At 35.6% G+C, this 20,634-nt stretch overlaps 1 pseudogene; it reads left to right on the top strand.

The window, feature by feature from the left end:
• Positions 1-6,509: 6,509 nt before the first annotated feature.
• Positions 6,510-20,416, top strand: LOC122705642 (annotated as a pseudogene).
• Positions 20,417-20,634: the final 218 nt, after the last annotated feature.

Here is a 20,634-nt window from a genome sequence, read left to right as displayed (position 1 = left end):
TGAATCATCAGTTTAGCTTTCTGACCTTACGGTTACTGTTTTTAAATCTGACCCTCAGTGAAGTCTCTATAGAAAACCTCAAAAAAGATTTTCCACTCCTCTGAGTAATGGAATGGAGTCTCTAGCTCAGAATTTAACTAATTTTCATCTTTCCACACCATATGGGTCACTTTTAGCTCTTTATGGTTTGGCCAAAAGCAGAGTCAACAATGCTAACTTCCTATGGTTTAAACAGTAGGAGATGTATGGCTTTTTGGGGACTGGGCACTTTCCCAAGCAAGAATACTTTGCATATTAAGCACAGATAAAAACCCTGCTGGGGCAGGGTACGCAGGCTATTCCAATCCTTGTAGCATGGTTAACACAAGCCCAGCATTCAGCCTTCAGATCTAAGAAAGATAAACCAGGAGCTGATTTTCAGATGGATTCTTCTACCTACTTTATTTCCCTTTTTTAAAAAATAACAAGCCCTCTTGTTATTAAAGAACCATAGACTACCAATTCGAGTGGACCCTGGCTTCAGTTTTCTGTTGATCAGTTGAAGCATATGATATAATTGCTTTTCCAATGGATCCTGAGGTGGGGGTGCATTGAGATGTCCTCCACCTGCCCCTGCCTGCCTGCAAATACAGTCAAGTGGTCAATGGAAATCTCTGGGTATCAGAGAGCAGCAACTCGGTCATTTTCTATTCATAGACAGATTAATGTGATAAAGATGTGTAATTTAACCTTCAACAAGCGGGGAAAGAGTACACCTTCACAAAATAACGTAAGGGCTATTATTTTACAGAAAATAGGATACACATCATGTTAATGGGCAGAAAGGAAATCAATCTTCACAGTGGCAAGGTGTGTTTTTTCTTAAGATATTTCAGGGAAAAAACAGCCATTATCCACAGGACCAGAGTGCTCCCCCACACCACCCCCACTCAATTACTCAGATTCATCTGTTTTTCCAGAAGATAAATCCACTGACTTTCAGCAGATGTCTTGAGGCTTTGAAATTATAAAGAATTAGTTGTAAAGTCCTTTTCGCTAATCCATAGAGAAGCTGGGGGCACAAAGAAAGAGAGGGCAGGATATGGTCACCTCTGAAGGTGTAAGAAGGGCATAGGTAATGGGAGCAATTTCATCAAAATCAAACATCATTCATGTTGTACCTAATATGTAAAGATTGTATTTTATGGAAGCTTTAGCTTTCATTCCTATTAGTATGAGAGACAAGCACATTTTCTCATGTTTACTGTTCATTGTTAATTTGCGTTTCCTCTTCTGTAACTCCAGTCTGAAGATAAATAATAGTAATGAGAGTGGACATCTTTCTCTTTTTCCTAAATTTACTGGGAATTCCTCCAGCATTTCCCCATGAGTATGGTTTCTACTGTTAACTGCTGCAAAAGAAAGTGAAAGTCACTCAGTAGTGGCCACTATACAGTCCATGGAATTCTCCAGGCCAGAATACTGGAGTGAGAACACTTTCCCTTCTCCAGGGATCTTCCCAACCCAAGAATAGAACCCCGGTCTCCCACATTGCAGGCAGATTCTCCAGCTGAGCCACAAGGAAAACCCAAGAATACTGGAGTGGGTAGCCTATCCCTTCTCCAATGGATCTTCCCGACCTGGGAACTGAACCAGAGTCTCCTGCATTGCACGCAGATTCTTTACCAACTGAGCTATCAGGGAATCCTGATAGCTATAAAAACAAACACCTTTCAAAGTAAGCATATTTCCTTTAATTTCAAAGTTACTAAAGATATTCCCCAGAAACAGATGTTGAACTTCATCAAATGCCTTCTAGCATCTATCATATACTTTCTCTCCTTAATGACTAATGCAGTGAATTACCAGTGGATTTCTTAATGTTAAACCACCTCTGCATTTATGAAATGTGGTATAGCATTATTTTAATATTCCTCTAGATTAGATGCTTATTTTTAATATTTTTGCTTCTATGTTCATTTATGAAATAAGTTTGCAAATTTCTTTTTTTGTGGAACTACTAGCATACCCCTTTCATAGCATGAATTGCTAATTTGTATATCTTTATCTATGCTTTATAATAGCTTAAAAATCTCAATTTCTTATGCTTTGAAGTTTGTATTGGATTTACTTACCAAACATTTGAATCTTGTGCCTACAAATCAGAGTGGAGGTGGGGGAGAGAGCCCTTTGACTATCTTTCTTTATAGTTTCTACCTATTCTTGACTCCAAATTGCTATTTTTTCAGGAAGTTTATTTATATCTTTTATATTTTCAAATTCATTGGTACAAATGTATAGCTAGTATTCATTTAAAATGGTGAAATTATTATCTCAGTAAATGCCTCATTACTGAGGTTGTATATTTGTATTGTCTTACACTGTCTTTTCAAATAAAAAGCTCTGATGATAATATTTTTTATTTCCATTTCATTAATTTCTGCTCTTACCTTCATTAATTTCTTTATTCTTACTTCTGTAGTATTTCAATTTATCTGCCCTCTCAGAATGTACAGCTTGTATATTTTGATTTTTCTTTCAAAAAATAATATAAAGTTTTAAAATGTTTTGTCTTTACTATCATTTATTAATAAATATTAATCTACTATTATAACTGTAATATCCTAATTTCAGAATAACTAAGAATGACAACTGAAAAGTGTTTTTTTTTAATTACCCTTGTCTACCACATAGTTTTTAACTTGCCATTTTAACCTGAGCTTTTAGAAGAGTTTCTTTAAAAAAATGGTTTCCTTGTGGTTATTTTACTGTCTTCCTGCTCTTTGCTGTTTCATTTTTACCATCTTTCAGTCATTGATTTTTGCCCTATTGCTTAGTAGGTTCAGGATTTACACTTTGGGGAATTTATTCACATTTTTCCTTTGCCCTAATATGTAAACAGTTTTCTTGTGTGGATGTTTCATAGTCAACTTACTTTTAAGTGGATCCAATTTTTAGCAAATTTCTATATTTACAATTCAAAAGAAAACAGGTAAATAGAAACGTAATGTTAGATCTATATTTTTAAAGCTATATCAAGAAAAACACAAAGTAAGATTCAAAATAGATTTTAATGGATCATTAAATTACAGAGTTCGGTGTTTCTCAAAACCTGAGACTTTATCATTCCCTGACTTTCCTCTAGAAGGAGGAGAGACACCAGGGACCTGTGCACAGAGAACAGTGAGGAGGAGGCCATCTGCAAGACAAGGAGAGAGAACGCAGGAGAGCCACAGCTGCCGAAGCCCTGATCTTGGACTTCCAGTCTGAAGAGCTGAGAGAAAATAGCTTCTGTTGTTTATGTCTGTGATATTTTATTGTGGCAAGCCTAGCAAACTCTTAACATTAATAGCACAATCACCCACAGCCCACAGTTCCCACCACACCTTCACAACTGAGGCCAAGTGCATTTGTTACCCATCAGTCACACCTCCTCCACCTTTCCTGAGGTAAAGACATCTTTCTCAAATATCCATGTCTTTTTTAAATGTGGAAAAACAAAAAGTCCAAGTCTGATCACTTTACTTGTTTTGTAACTTGTCTGTTCCCAGTAGACATGAATTCATCTCTTTCATTTACTTAACGTTTTCTCTCTGCTTGAATTTTACCACATTCACATCTGAACAAGTAGTTAGCTGGTCCAAGGTTATGAAATCAGGTCTCCTGATTCTTGGGTCAATGACTTTTCCTACTCTTTACACTTCTCATTTCACAGGTTCAAAGCTTTGCCTGGAGAATTTACTTTTCTCTCCAACTCTACAAATAGAATTACGTGATAGTTAAACAACTGCCCTTCAGCTTTTGTGAAAATGGCCATTTCTGAAGTTCATCATAGGGGCTGATACCTTTTCATCTAGAAGGAATTAGGATTGCTTCATGGTAAATAATATAATCTAGGAGGAAAGTATTCTTCATGAATATCTATACCTAAAATTCTGCAGGTCAAACCCTCTTTTGGTGAAAAAGAGAATTTCCTAGCTCTGAAATATTTAAAGATGTAGTCAAGGCAGAGAGAATACTGAAAGTTTAAAATTCAAATTGAGTTGCTGAAGGAACTGCTTTAAGTCTGTATTACCTTTAATATTTCTTTGAGTGAAAACCATTATATAATTATGCAGTAAGTCTTTGCACTATATATCAGTGAAACTCATATTAAGAGCTTTCCTTTGAAAGGACTAAAATGAGGATGGGACTGAGAAAAAGTGAACAGGGGAGAAAGTATTTGTTAATTTTTCTTCTTTAAAATAACTTTTATTTTTTCCCTTCTTCTAGGTTCATTAAAGATAGTATAAAAAAGTAAAAAGGAAGAAAAGACCCACCTATCATCTCAGCATCCCCAGTAATAATATTGCTAATTCAATCTACATATTTCCAATCAGATTTATACAGATATACAATTTTCAATTTAAATTCTGTTTGAATTTGTTTTTAGGTTGGATTTCCCTACAAGAAGACCTTCAGATAAGGATTTGAGTGGTAGTGGTTCACTTGAATGATGTCAGGAAACCCACGTAGGAGCATAAAAGAGTGAGACAGAAAAGGGAAAGCAACCAGTTCAGAGGATGTTACCAGGAAGTGACCACTGTGGGCAACAGGAGCTGATTCCAAGAAGGCACTCGGACTCCCACGGTCAGTATATATAGGACAAGGGTCTCAAAGTTATCTCAACAAAGGGGTGTGACCTGAGCTATTTATACATGAACTCCGTCAATGTGTGCCAGTGCTCACCCAGGGGCATAATTCTTCAGCATCTCTGGCCTGATAAGCACATGGAAGAAGAAAACTCAAGCAGAGAGAAGCAGATGCTGGCAACTGGAAGTATATCAAGCATACACCAAAAATAGCGAGGATAAAGTTACACAGCTGTGGTACTCATAGCATCTACCATAATTGGAATATTGTTTGGTAACTGCCTCATTCACTTACTTTACGTTGAATCTTTTTCAGGGTATTAAATTATCTAAGTATGCTATCGTCACTCCTTTTGGCTGCATTCTAATCTACTGAATGACTACATCAATCTTGGGTTTTTTTGGGGGTTTATACATTTTTTCATTATAATATAAAAACTGTGATAAACATTCTTATATTGAAATATTTTGTACAATTAAAGTGAAAGTCACTCAGTTATGTCCAAAACCTTATGAGAGTTCATGGAATTTTCCTGGCCAGAATACTGGAGTGTGTAGCCTTCCCCTTCTCCAGGGGAATAATCCCAACCCAGGGATTGAACCCAGGTCTCCCACTTTGCAGGTGGATTCTTTACCAACTGAGCCACAAGAGAAGCCCAAAGAAGTATCATTATTAAAAATAGCCAGAATTTGAACTACTGAATCAAAGGATATGCAAAGTTATATGGCTTTTGATTTGCATTGCAAAGCGGCTCTTCCAAAAGACTGCACTGATTACACAATTAGCAATGTGTATTATTTTTATTGTTTCGTGCTGAATTTTGAGTCAGAGGGACAGGGCCACCCCAAAGAGCCATGGGGGTGATGTTGCCACCTCAGTGGGCTTGATGGGCAGAGCATCAAACCACAGAGAATTATTCTTGAGATTTATAATCTAAAGGAATTTGCCTTGCTAGATTTGGGACTTGGTTGGGACCTGTCACCTCATTCTTTCTTCCAATTTTTTCATTTTTGGATGAGAATATTTATCCTATTCCTGTCCTCATTGTATTTTGGATGCACATAACTTGCCTGGTTTCACAGGTTCATAGTTGGAGAAGAATTTTGCCTCAGGATGAACTGTATATTGATTCTCATCCCTACCTGATGATATTCAGATGAAACACTGAACCTGACTTTAGAGTAGATTGCTAGAACAAGTTAAAAGTTTGGGGGATGTTGGGATGAAATGGAAGTATCTTAAATGAGGGGAGAACATGAACTTGGGTGGTGAGCACATGTCGATGCAGTAAAATGAACTGTGTCTCCCCCAAACTCATATGCTGAAGCCTTAAGCCCTGATGTAACTGGAGATGGGGCTTTGAGAGGTAATTAGATACAGATGGGGTGCTGAGGGTGGCCCTTCACAATGGGATTATTGCCCTTAACAGAAGAGACACCAGAGACCTAGCTCAAGCTATCTGCCAGATAAAGACACAGCAAGAAGGCAGCCATCTGTAATCCATAAAGAGAGCTCTCACCAGAACACAACCATGCTAGTACCCTGACCTTGGAATTCCCAGCCTTCAAAACTGTGAGAAACAAATTTCTGTCCTGTAACCTACTCTCTCGGGCTTCTCAGGTCTCTAGTGGTAAAGAATCTCTCCGCCAATACAGGAGATGCAAAAGACACAGGTTTGATCCCTCGTCTGGGATGATCCCCTGGAGTAGAAAGTGGCAACCCACTCTAGTATTCTTGTCTGGAAAATTCCATGGACAGAGGAGCCTGGCAGGCTACAGTCCATGGGGCTGCAACGAGTCAGATATGACTGAGCATAAGCCACACAGTCTACAGTATTTTGTTACAGCAGTCTGAGGAGGCTAATACTGGGTTTATGTCCAAGCTTGAGACTTGATGCCATGGACCTGCTAGTGCAGACCTATCTACCAGGTGAGAACGAAGCTGGAGGCACATGGTAGGTGAACTGGCAGGAATGTGAGGACTTGGTGTTGCTGAACCTGAACAAATGCAAAGCAGAAGAACACAGGGCTAGGTAGCTGCATCTCTCCCTTTTAACTCTCTTCCATAGACTACACTGAAATGTGACTCCTCTTTATGATCCTCCGAACAGTGCTGAATACCAAGTAAACATGCCCATTGAGCAACCTGCTGGATCTGCTTCCAGCTCACTGTGTTTCATGTCTTTCTTTGCCTCTCTTCTCTTTTTCCCTCTGTCTCACCACATGTGTATTTGCATCTCGTTAGGCAGCATCATTTTATTGCCTGGGGCTCTGTTTTCTAGAGAACCCATAATAAAAACACAATTTTGATAAAGATATTATATTTTGATTATAATAGAAAACAAGTCCAATGAACTTATAGAAAATAAAAATATATGCAATATGTAATATATGCAAAAGTACTGAATTGGGTAATTTTATATTTGAGATGCCTATTGGACACCATTATCTTTTAGACTACAAACATAAAGTTTCCAATTATATCCTTGTATAAAAGCATGGTCTGAATAATAAAATATACTTAATTGGATTCATGACTTTCAGACAACTATACCAATAATATGAATTAATGAAAAAGTATAAACTTGGTGGGAGGGCTCAAATATACAGTACTTGAACAAATTCACTTTAATGTTTAACACATTTATTTTAAAAGCTAAGTTGAATGTATATGTAATAGAAAATAGAAATATATATCATAAAAAATAAAATTTAAAATGATCATTTAAGGAACTCTTCTACACTGTTGGTGGGAATGTAAATTGGTACAGCCACTATGGAGAATGATCTAGACTTCCCTGGTGTCTCAGACAGTAAAACGTCTGGCTACAATGCAGGAGACCCGGGTTCGATCCCTGGGTTGGGAAGATCCTCTGGAGAAAGAAATGGCAACCTACTCCAGTACTCTTGCTTGAAAAATCCCATGGATGAAGGAGCATGGTAGGCTACAGTCCATGGGGTTGCAAACAGTTGGACATGACTGAGTGACTTCACTTTCATTTTTGTTTCACTATGGAGAACAATATTGGAGGTTCCTTAAAAAACTAAAAACAGAACTACAAAATGATCCTGCAATCCCACTTACAACCATATATCTAGAGAAAAACATGGTACGAAAGGACACCTGCACCCCAAAATGATCCTGCAATCCCACTCCCAGCCGTATATCTAGAGATAAACATGGTGCGAAAGGATACATGCACCCCAATGTTCACTGCAGAACTGTTTACAATAGTCAAGACATGGAAGCAATCTAAATGTTCACTGACAGAGGAATGGATAAAGATGACGTGGTACATATGTACAATGGAATATTACTCAGCCATTAAAATGAAAATAATGCCATTTGCAGCAAGATGGATGGACACAGAGAGGGTCATACTGAGTGAAGTAAGACAGAGAAGGAGAAGGATCTTATGACATCCCTTATATGCTGAATCTAAAAAGAAATGATACAAATGAACTTATTTACAAAATAGAAACAGACTGATAGACTTAGAGAAGGAACTTAAGGTTATGTGGGGGGCGGGGGAGGTGAGAAGAAGAGGTAGTTAGGGAGTTTGACATTGTCATGTACACACTGCTGTATTTAAAAGGGATAACCAGCAAGGACCTGCTGTATAGCACATGGAACTCTGCTCAATGTTATGTTGCACCTGGGTGCGAGGGGAGTTTGTGGGAGAATGGATACATATATGTGTATGGCTGAGTTACTCTGCTGTGCCCCTGAAACTATCACACTATTATTCAGATACTCCAATATTAAATAGTTTTTTAAAAAGAAAGAGTTCTATATTGATAACAATTTTCTGCCTACTCAAAGTGGAAATGAACAATCAGAAAGGCAAAGGCAATAAGCTATTCTTATTTTTCCTACACAAAAGTGCTCAGTAGATCTCTTCTCAATATAACTTTGGTCAATTCAGTCAATTTCTACACAGAGAATGTGTTTAAAATTTTTAATATTATCATTTCCATTGTCATTACTATTTTACTTTTTCTCAACAATAGACAGTAATTCTCTTCCTCAATTTACCCCTTTTTTACCAAACAAATTTAAAAAATCAAATGTAAAAAAAGTGATCTCATTCCATAATGTGACACGTCTCCATCTTACAGTGAATGTAAAATGTATTTTCAAGGTCAATTTTAACAAAGATAAATCTAAAACCTCAAATTTTGTTTCAGAAATTCAAAGGTACAAGAACTGGTTAGAAATAATAGCAGCAAAGATTAAATCTGAAGATTAAATCCATTAAGTCTTTAATTGGTCAAAAAATTCATGTGAACACCTTAAAGAATCTAATCCAATCTCAATTCTGTTAACAGGATTACTCTGTCCAGATGACCCAAAGGAAATAGTCCATCATTCTCTGTTTTGTAAGGTTGTTTTTTCAGGGCTTGTATCCAGCTTTGGGAGTCAATGAGAATTGGGACACTGTCAAAATAGTCAACATATATAGGAAAATTAAGTCTGAGAGATTAAAGATTTGAAAAATATGTCATATGAAATGTAGATGGATGAAGGGATTAGGGATATTTAACATAAAGGAGCAAAGACTCCTGGAGAATTTAACAGCTATAATCAAATTACTCAAGGGCTATTATTAAGAAAAGATACAGACTTACAGACTTTAGGCCATTGTAAGAAAGAAATTTCCAATGATGATGTCCATTCTTATGCAGTGATGATCTCTTTATGATTAGAACTATCCAGATAGAGGTTGGGAGGCCATTTAATTCAGCTGTTATCACTGTGCATTGTGAGTAGAATAGTGGAACAATGTCCTCTATGGTTCTCTTTAACTCCAAGTGACCTGCTGGAGGATCCTCAAAATATCCTCCTGTAATTTTGAAACTTCGTGAGGTTCACCTCAGTAAATTATTTTTTAGGTAATGAAAAAAGTCCTACACATCTTCAAAACTCAAGACAACTAGTGAAGTATTTCACAGAATTGAACAAAATATATTCTTTTTTAAAAAATGTCAAGGGCAGCAAGGAAGCATTAATATTCAGGAAGAAAATATGCACAGTGCTGCATAACTAGTAGAACTGAAATTTGTCCCAGGTGGGGAAAATCATGTCTGAATTTTTAATTAGTAGGAAACATCATAGTTAGGGTGAGGATTTCAAGGGGCAATGGGACAGTATAGGTATTCCTCACCCTAAACAACAGAGAAGGACAAAGCCAAGGGCATGTGCATAACCCAAAACCTTTGTATCAATATAAAACCTAGGTCACCAAAACCAGGAGTGGAATCAGAAGGATTATGCAATAGAAAGACATCACAAACAGCTATTGGAAATGAGATATGATGCCAAGACTCTGGCCAGGGAGATAAAAACAGAGTCTGGGTAAGAGCCAAGAATCATATTCCCTGGATGCCCATTTAGATGAAGCTTTCTGAACATGAGATTGGAAGTTCATAGCATGAAAAATGAAAAAAATCAATATGAGAGCAAGAAAGATAATTTGTTTTATAACTGTTCTTCTCAAAGATGTCTCCTATATGAGATTATAACTTTTTGCCTTTTTTTAGGGTGGGGTGGGGTGGGGTATTCATGTATCCTCTCTTTTATAACATACTGATAACTGCAAATTTTGTTTTGTTTAATGCTCTCACTGGCAATAGGAAATACTAACAGACCTGTGCCAACCTCTTGATTTGTTTTCCTTTTAATTTCACCAGTCTGTGAAATTTAAAAATCTGGAAATAACTGGCTCAGAACATCAATTCGTGTTTGTAATTTGATGTGAGGCACTCAGGGTAATATGTTAAGTTTAGACTAAAAAAGAATCAATTCATCTAGTAAGTGAAATCAATAACTGTACAAATTATTTGCTATATGTCACAACTTTATTAATTTTAAATATTCAGATTTTTTAAATAACATCAAAATATTATAAAGACTATATAGGGTTCTTCTTTATTTTATTTAGTTTTACTGTGTTCATTAAGTACTTTGATGAATGCATGGTGACTAGCGTTATTGTTCTGTGAGTGGTACATGCTCATTTACAGCATTCAAGTGAGGGAAAAAAATTAAAGCTAATAATTTTCAGTACTTAAATTTAGCAGACAAACTATTAAACATCATTACCCACATATATTTCTAAATGCATATAAGAACTTCTTAATACTTTAGTCTCCAATAAAATGTATTTATGGCATAAAATTATACTTCGGATCATGCAACTCTGACTGATTTCTGCTGGGTACTTATTCCAAACTATGTATCAATTCTTTTGAAGATTAAAATAAATCATGAATATGTACTCTATGCATACTTACACTTGTAAAATTTAAGAGGCAGTATGTTAGCTATTAGGCCACAGACCAAAAAAGAAGCATTATTTTTCTGAGCTTGTTTCCAAATCTCATTATGAAGAAAAAAATGAGATAATGTATGATACACAACTGTGAGTTATTTTTATCACTGGAAGTTATAAATTTTCATATCATGTCACAAAGCTAAAGTAAAATCAAGCATAGTTTAATTTATAATATTCCTAAGCAATAATTCAAAATGCATGCCAAAGTCTTATAGTATTTTACATTGTTACCTTCTGTTCTCACTGTGTGTAAATACGTTGTAAAACAGAGTTGAAATTGATAGAATACTAGATAGCACATTGCCTATTCTTATTTCTCTCTAATCACCAATATTATAGATGTACATATCAACAATAAAAAAATTAAAATGACATACAACATTCATATGAGCATAAAAATACCATTTCTGCAAGAGCTAATTTAGAAGCCCCAAAATAATGTGTCATTTTCTTATACTAATGTGTTCCAAATTAAGAAAGCAGCATGTTAAGTATAAATCTTAATTTATGAACTGCCTTTGGGAATGAAATAAATTCTGGGTGACTAAGTTACTTTAAAAATAACTTTGAATTTATTATTTTAAGAAATATAGAAGAAAACTTTCATACCAGCTCACCACCCTGTACTTTCAGCCTGATAATACAAGTGTCATCCAAAAAAAGCCACTTTATCATACAACATTTATATTAAATCATTTCATTTTTCACGTAATTTTCCTACTAGTCTTCTGCCAAAATATGAGGAAGAAATAGGATCTTTTCTCTAAATAATGTTCCCCAGCAGACTGCCATTGCCAACAGCAGTAGATTAATAATAGATGCTCAGTGACTCTTGGAGTCTTACTGGTTTCAGGCAGCACAAAGCCTGGGGTTAACATAAAGGTCACTTGGGGTTTTTCTGCTCAAAAGACTTACAAGAATATTTTACTAGATCTCCCTTCCAAGAAACTTAAAAAATCACATTGTCTTCTCTTGGATTTATGAAAATCCCCGGGAGTTTATGTTTGCAAATCTGACTTCAAGCTTTTTCTCCCAATATTAAATCAGTTTAGAGAAGCCCTTCCATCTCCTGCATGTTGTTTTCATGTTGCCTGGTGCCAATCCAAATAGGGAAACCAACAGTCATCCTTAATTTCTACAAAATTCATTCACTCAGTTTTTTGTGTACCTAGCAAATTCTGCTAAACATGTGAGATATCAGAAATATTTATATCACAGAAACACAAACAACAACATTTATCAGGCAGTCTCTTTTTCTCAAACACCTTCTCCTTCCTTAGTCTTCTTGTCTTCTTTCCCCTTCTTCTTATTACCAATTCCCAACTTTTAAAAAAAGGTATAATCTGGGCTCTAGCCTCCTGGCTTTACTATCTTCCCTCCATTCTAGCTTCCTTTTCCCCCCTCATATGCTATTTCCCAATCTTTTTTGTCCTTCAGGGGAGTAAAATAGAAATGGCTCATTTTTTAATGCAAATTAGTTCAAATTCCTCTTAACAATACTGCCTATTACAGTGACTATAAAAGCAACAGCAAAGTAATTCTTTTAGAATTCAAAAGTGTTTCTAAGTTTCAAGCCTCCCATCTAAAATTCAAAATTACTTGGAATAATGAAACCTTAAGTTGCTGTGATTCAAATATCCCCTGCTAAATGACCTCGATGGGGAATAAATTCTCTGTACATGACTTCAGGCAAGTAGTTCCTACCAAAAAATGAACATCTCAGAGAATCAGAGGCATAAGCCAATGAGAGGCACAGCATTTAAACAGAAATCAAGGTTCATGAGCCCTGGATGTGCTTGCATGTGTGTTCATCTGAATCAGATCTTACTTTTCCTTTACATGTGCAAGCCTGGGTTGTAGGGAAAATTAGTTACTAAGATTATCCTTTAAAGTTCCAATGAGCTCTTCAGCAATTTACTCAGGTATATAAATACTACCTAAAAATGTCTTAAAGAAAAACTATCCATATATTAGTACATGTATATGCCTGGCTTTGACTGTGTGAACAACCTAAAAGACAATTTCATTTAATCTCCATGCCACTCAGCAAGCTAAATACTAAAACTCTCTTTTTTTTAATGTGTAAATTAAGTAACTTAACCAAGTTCATAGACTTGAAATTCAAGCTAAGTTTATAACATCAGGATTTCATGGAATCATTAATAATTGTAAAAATTGTTAAATAAGTATAAATAGACAAACAAACAAGAAGTGTCCACCATAAAATTTTAATTGTGTTTAAACAAATGAAGAGCATCACAAAACGCTAGGGACTGAATGCTTATAGCCCAAATTTCATATGTTGAAATCCTAACCCCAAAGGTGGTGGTATTAGAAGGCGGGACCTTTTAGATGTGACTAGGGCTTGAGGGCAGAGCCCTCATAAATGGAATTAGTGCCCTTAGAAAAGGGACCCCAGAGAGATCCTTTGTTCTTATGCCAGGTAGAACACAACAAAAAGATGGCTGTCTATGAACCAGAAAGCCAGCCATCATCAGACGCTGAATCAGCCAAGACTTTGATTTTGGACTCCCCAGCTTCTAGAACTGTGATAAATAAATTTCTATTGTTACAGAGTCTATGGTATTTTGTTACAGGAGCCCAAGTGAACTAAAATGACTGACTTCATGAATTCATTAGTTACATGTTCTAAACCTCATCATAAAGCAAAGATTTTATGAAATCATTTCAGTATAAGGATTCTGCCCAATTAAAGGAAGATGGTGCTGCCTATAAATGACAGTTGGATCTGCTCCATTTCAAAACTGTCTCATTAACAGTACCTAAAAAATCTCCTTGAATTCAGGACTTTATGGAAAATAAAAATACTTATTAATAGAGCTTCACAACCTCAGGGATGGAATCACATACAGTTTACTGACAGTTATATTAAACATAAATGTATACAGCACACAATTAATAGTTACAACTACTTACACTGAGTTTTTCATCCTTAGACCAGTGATGGGCATATAGTAGGCATTTAATAAATCTCATGGATGATTAAAACACTAAATGCATGATGAAATAACATGCTCTGGTATTAAAAAACCAATTCTGTATTATGAGACTTTGTTGAAGGCTGCAGGTAAAGTCTGAGAGTCATGCCTGACTTGCAGCTCTGTCCTACCTTTTTTTTTTAGGATTCTAGTCATGTAGCTGTGTATTTTTTACCTATTTGCTTCATTTTTCCATATGGCTCTAAACTGAACATTCTGTCAGTTTTTTATATGATGAGTCAGTTTTTATATAATCAGTCTAGAGAGCTTTCTATGAAATTTCTTATTCTTGTTTATGTATCACTCTTGCTACTTTATCACCTGGATGTACACCTGAATCATGCACATCAATATGACCTTGAGAAAGTCAAACAGCAATGTGGTGACAAGCACTTTATTCTTGGCTAAATTCTAGCAAGGCTTCTATCAGCTCAAGGTCATGTCCCTAGGTTAATGAAATGCCTTTGAAATGCCTGCCTGAGAAAGCTCAATGCTCCAAAAGAATTTGCTGGTAGTTTCAGTCAAGTCCTCACTATGAGCTTCTTATCTCCTTTTTCTTAGAGAATTTACTAGACAATTAACAATTATAAATCTTCTCTCTATCCTTTTGAGACAGATCTTCTACAACCCAGGAATGTCTTTCTCAAGGACCTGGGAGCCATCTCTGAAATGTGATCATCGAAAAAGATAAGGCCCCTGTCTTCTAATTTCAGTGCTGGGTAGGAGCCTAACATTTTTAGGTGCCAGTTAGCAAACACAGCTACCCTAATCACATTGACCAATCCACCCCCTTACATTCCATTAGCACACTCCAGGATTTTAAAAGCCTCTCACATTTTGTTTCAGCAAAGATAGCTCAGTTTACACCGAAGTCTCTCCACTGCTGCAGTAGCCTGAATAAAATCCGTCCTGCCATCTTTAAAAAACATCCAGCTCTGTTTCTCTTTTATCGTAGCCAAATGTCCTTCTCTCATATACAATCTTGCTTCCTATTTCACTCATAAAATTTATATTAACAGTGGTAATCAGCCCCAGCTTTCTGATTTATAATCAACATACTGGTGCACACTAAGACACACTTTTGGCCTTCTTTCTCCTGATTTCACAGGTGGCATCTTGCCAGTTCAAGGCTGACACATTTACATATGCTCTCTGGCACTTACTCATTTTTCTCTCAGCTGGGAACTAACTTTATCAAGTCCCCTCTTTTATATATTACTTCTCCTTTAAACTGGCTTCTTCTCCTTCACTTATTAGTATATGTAGGGTCTTTCTTTCTGAAAAGATTTTAAACTCTCCCTGATCCTATGGTCTCCTATTTTCACTGTATTTCTTCTCATCTTATTCATGATTGTTCAGTGAGTCATCTCTACTTTTCAACTCCCATTTTTTAATATCCACCCCTTTTCATTTCACTGATATAGAGCTTCTCAATAAATATCATGGAATTGCTCTCACTAATTACTAAAAGCCTTGTAAATGCTGATCTCAAGGGAAAATTTTCAGGCACCATTTATTGGGTCTCTGTATTACATTTAAATATGCAGAACATTAACACATTCATGACATGTTTCATTTACTTCCCTTACTCTATGAAGTTATACACTTTGCCTTCATTCTCATTCTCCTTCAAGGACTCTTCTTTCTCCACATACATGTAACATATAACCTTTAAACTTCTAACTTTAGTCCAGTTCTCATCCATTGATCCCACTGTGAACAATATCACTAGTCTCATGGTTCTGTTACTTATTGTAAAAAAATAAATAAAATGCAAACAGATAATCCCCACCAAAAAAAACTAAAGAGAAAGAGTACTTAAAAAGTCAATTATATTTACCAAATAACTGACCTCATAAATTATTCAGAAACAGAAATATTAAAATAGCAACAAAAAACAACTGAGAAACATCTAAACAGCATGTGACATCAAAGTCAGTGACAGCTAATCTTTCTCATAATTTTAGTTATGAGAAAGATTTTAGTTATTTAGTAGGTTTTAATTTAAAATAACATATATGTAAGTATATTGATGGTTCTGGTATTCAGAATTATTTTTAGCTTTGAGCTACAGAAGACCAACTAATTTTGGTTTAATCAATATATCAGCTCACATAATTTTTGAAAAGTTAAAGATCAGATGTTGCTGAGTTCACGTTGTCAAAGTGTGCCATGTTTCTTTCTCAGATCACTTTCCCTATGTGATAGGCACAGAGTGAAGGGACAAAGTAGGTAATTAAATAGTAAATATCTCTAGGGCATTGTAAGTAAAGAGGAAAGTACAGGAGACCCCTATAAGTTGATGATTACTCAAGAAAGCAAGTTTGCTCAACCACAAAACTGTGCAGGCTTGCTCAGCAACAAAACCATACAACAGAAGCATCAGACATGAGCCAAAACAATAAAACAATGGTGACATGAGACCCACACCCTACCCAGTGAGCTTGGTAAGTTAATGATTGCTAGGGCATGCTCTCTTCACACATAAAAATACAGTAATTTATGGAAAGGTAACATTTCAGAGTGAAAGACCCTCATTGTATTTAGACCTGAAATAATTTTTCCATAGTGCCATGATAGTCCTCGCTTGATCATGTAGGGACAAGAAAACCCCTCTCCTGATGGAGGAAAAGCTGATGATGAAGCATGATGTCCACTTAAGAATGAGGAAGAAGGCAGTCTTTTCTCCCTCTTCACTTTTCTTTTGATTATAAAACTCTAGCCCACTAAGTACTCAAGACATGGCATCCTTTCACCCCTCTCCCGTAGGATGCCTCACAAGCGTCCTATTCTAATATCACTTCTTATCTACCACTTTGGCTCTCACTGAATTATTTTTTTGTGCTAAGACATAAAGAACCAGAGCTCCTCAGAGCCCTTGAAATACCACCTAGTGGTTTCATATGCATAAACTTCATTTTCAGGCTGAATATCCTCAACTGGTAATCAAGATATGGTCAACTCAAGTTTATAGCTTATCAGCTAAGTATCTATACCTGATAAGAGTACAGTTCTCTCAATATATTTGACAGAAGTTTCAAGAAGGATTCTCAACAGCCTGGCCTATGTCATAAATCCACTCAAGATCATTTGCTATGACCAAGAGTCACAAGTTATGAGTTACAATCTCAGTCAAGGTCTGAGAAAATTGTTTGCATGGATTAAGGATAGTAGAGAATAGTTTCCCCAGAGGTAAATCAGGGTGGTGTGTTACCAGAAACCTGATATCTAGACAGTCTTTTTTTTTTAATCTTCTCAACAAAAGAAATTATTCACATTTTTTTGAAGGATAAGCCAAAATTCAGAGGGATTAAATGCAGTCACATAATAAAAAGTGGGATTGAACTTTAATTTCTATTTTTCATTCTAAAGTCAATATTCTTTCCACATTCCAATGCTTCCAATTCTCCTGCTCAACAGGAATAAGAGACTACATTTTCAGTGAAAGAAAGTACTTTACTGAAAGCTTCAATTAATGAAAATGCAAGTATACAGTTCTCAATTCTCATGTTCTCACTTATGATCAGATTATTACAATGTACATCAAAATAGAAAAAGAACTAAGATAGTCACAGTCACTATCTTAAAGAACAGCTTTATACTCTCATCCTGGCTTTAACATATATATATGTATATTTATATCTTCCTCAAATGGTTCTAAAATTGTTTTTATGCAGCTCATGCCATAAACTATAGGTAAAAAGCAGCAGCACCCTCTGTGCATATCTTGATGTCATAACATCACCATGGCAACAATATCTCTGCAATATGGAGATGCAATTCTTTCCTGAAAATTAATCAGCTGCAGTGACAATCATAGTTACTATCTCAGGCAAGTAGTATAGATCCACCTAAGACCCCTGAGAATCTTCCAGTGTCTGTATCCATTAAATAAGACTACAAGATTTTATTAGGAAAATAACTGTCTAAAATCATAATCCTAAACCTTCTATTTCTAAAGCATCTCATAGGACATACTCTTTTATCACATGTGCTCTAAACTTCTTAAAAATTGCATTTAAAAGATGATATTTCCACATATTGGCTCCCAGATAACTTTAATTTTTAACTGATTCCTTTAAAGGTTATTGGTTGCCTAAAGATTTATGCTTAATAAAAATGTCTTGAGAAAAAGGATGTGAAATAAGAAATTAGAAAAATCCATCCAAATTATATTTTGAAAAAGTAAAAATGCCTATTTTTTAGCCAAACCTGTGGCTGGAGCTCTCAGGACGCAGCTAAAAGGAATAAGAGTTGATTTTATTGAGAGATGCAAAAATGTAGTGGAAAAAACACAACTCTGGAGTGAAATAAACTGCTGTTTAAATCCTAGAGATATTATAGTGGTTTAATATATAAAATCGCTAGTAAAATTTTCCACATAAAGTTAGAAGAAGAAAATGATAATACTGTGTCAACAGATAAGCTAAACCATGCAATAAAATCTAACATCTATTCAATAAAAATAAATTCTAGAAGAGAACTTACTCAAACCTGATTTAAAAAAACATATTTAGAAAAACCTACAGTAAGCATTACAATAAAAATTTTTTTTTAATTTCTTTAAAATCAAGAATGAGACAAGCATGCTGGCAAATTTGCTGGTTTGAAAAGTAAGTCTTCCAAGAAAATAATCAATGAATCAATCAATCAATGGCATAATCTGTGATAATTTTATAGAAAAATTATAACACTTTAGTGAAGTACTGGGCTTTCTCAATGACTCAACAGGTAAAGAATAGCAGTGCAGTGCAGGAGACACGGAAGATGAGGGTTTGATCCCTCAGTCAGGAGGATTCCCTGGTGAAGGACATGGCAACCCACTCCAGCATTCTTGCCTGGAAAATCCCATGGACAGAGGAGCCTGGCAGGCTAGAGTCCATAGGGTTGCAAAGAGTTGGACATGACTGAACAACTAACACTTTCTTTTTTAGTGAAGTACTAAAGAAGACATATAATGGGCAAACATATTCTGCTTATAGACAGGAAGGTAATATTTACATATATTTATCCTTTCCAAACTGATCTATAAATTTATGTAATTCCAATCAAAATCCTAACAAGGTATTTTCATAGAAAATAAGCTAATTTAAAATGTTTCATAAAACAGCAAAAAACAAAAACAGAAAAATATTCCATAAAACCGATGATTAAAGAAAACAATACCCAACAAAATAGTAAGATTAGAGATCTGATAGTAATTTATTGATATAAATGTTATATGTTGATTAAAAAAAAAAGTAAAGCAGACCAATAGAACACAATCTAGAACTCAGAATTTGACCAACACTCATAAAAAATGTGATTGCTAACAAAGATGGTGTTGCAAATCAGTGGGGAAAGGGTAAACTATTCAGTAAATGGTGCTGGGGGAACATTCCATATAAAAAAGTGACTCTGGATCCCTACCTCACACTACACATAAAAACCAATTCCAACTATATTCAAACATGTAAATACAAAAGCGAAACACTCTAACTTTCAGAAGAGACTGTCATCTCCCTCTCCTGCTGTCTCCGAGTGCCATCTGTATGCTAATTTGGTGCTGCCTGGCAGCTCTTTGGAAAAGGGCAGCTAAAACTACTCCAGCATTCACTTGGCCAATAAAAAGCCCATGTGTGGAGTCAGAACTGAGAATGAGGATCAAGCTAATTTGAAGTGGCAGGGCAGCCCACTACAGTGCAGTTTAAAATCAAAATGTTTAGACCACTTAATAAACTAATGAAAACATATTGTGAACAACAGGACTTTTCAATAAGGCAGATCAGCTCCTGATTTGGTGGGCGGCCAATCAATAAAACAGACACACCTGCAGAGCTGGAAATGGAGATTGAAGATGTTGTCAGTGTATTCTAACAGCAGGTAGAGGTGTCTAGTAAACAGAGAAAGTACTTGCTACTTTTCTCTACCTGTGCTCGCAAGTAAAGCAATGTACTCTAAATGGAAAAAACCCTGATTTGGTTTCAACACACTCTGACTGTTATCGTAGGTTTCTTTAGTCTTTTATTTCCCCCTTTTTGATTCAGTTTACTTGTACATAAATAAGTGATGTAAGCAAGCAGGTACACTGTTATTTTGTTTTCCAAATAGACAATGAAATGCAAAACTGGGAATGAAAGGGGTTACTCAGCTCTAATAAATTCTGATATGACCTTTACTCCTTTAAGCTTTTGTAATTAGTCCCTTGCAAATAAACTATCCTAACTTGAGTGAGACATTTATTTTCTCGGACTCTGATACATACACCTATTTTCCGCAAGTTTGGCACCAAATCAGAATGCTTGGTGGCAAAATCCACATGACTGTCCATTGGTTGGTGTGACCTGTTCTGACTGAGGTCTGCATCTGAATTCTTAATCCTCAGAGAAGAGATCAAAATTAAATACAAGGCCCTATGTGTGTTTCTAGGAATTAGGAAGAGAAATAATGAAGTGAGTCTGGGGGAACCTCAGTTCTACACATCGGAACATAGTCACACAAAAACTATATGTAATCCATAGATAACAGGATGGAAGCAAGCATATCGAACACCTATTTATTCAGGTAATAAACTTCTTTCTTGCATAAACTTGAAATTTTATACAAATATATTTTTAATCTGCTTGTATATGAAGACATTTGTTAACAACAGGAATTTATTTGTGGAGTAAAGTATAAAATCTTATTGCTTATATATTTTAATACAAAAAT

The sequence above is a fragment of the Cervus elaphus genome, chromosome 12, assembly GCF_910594005.1.
Source record: "Cervus elaphus chromosome 12, mCerEla1.1, whole genome shotgun sequence".
Classification (NCBI taxonomy): Eukaryota; Metazoa; Chordata; class Mammalia; order Artiodactyla; family Cervidae; genus Cervus; species Cervus elaphus.
The sequence above is the reverse complement of the archived record's forward strand: the minus strand, read 5'-3'. Positions and strand labels throughout refer to the sequence as shown.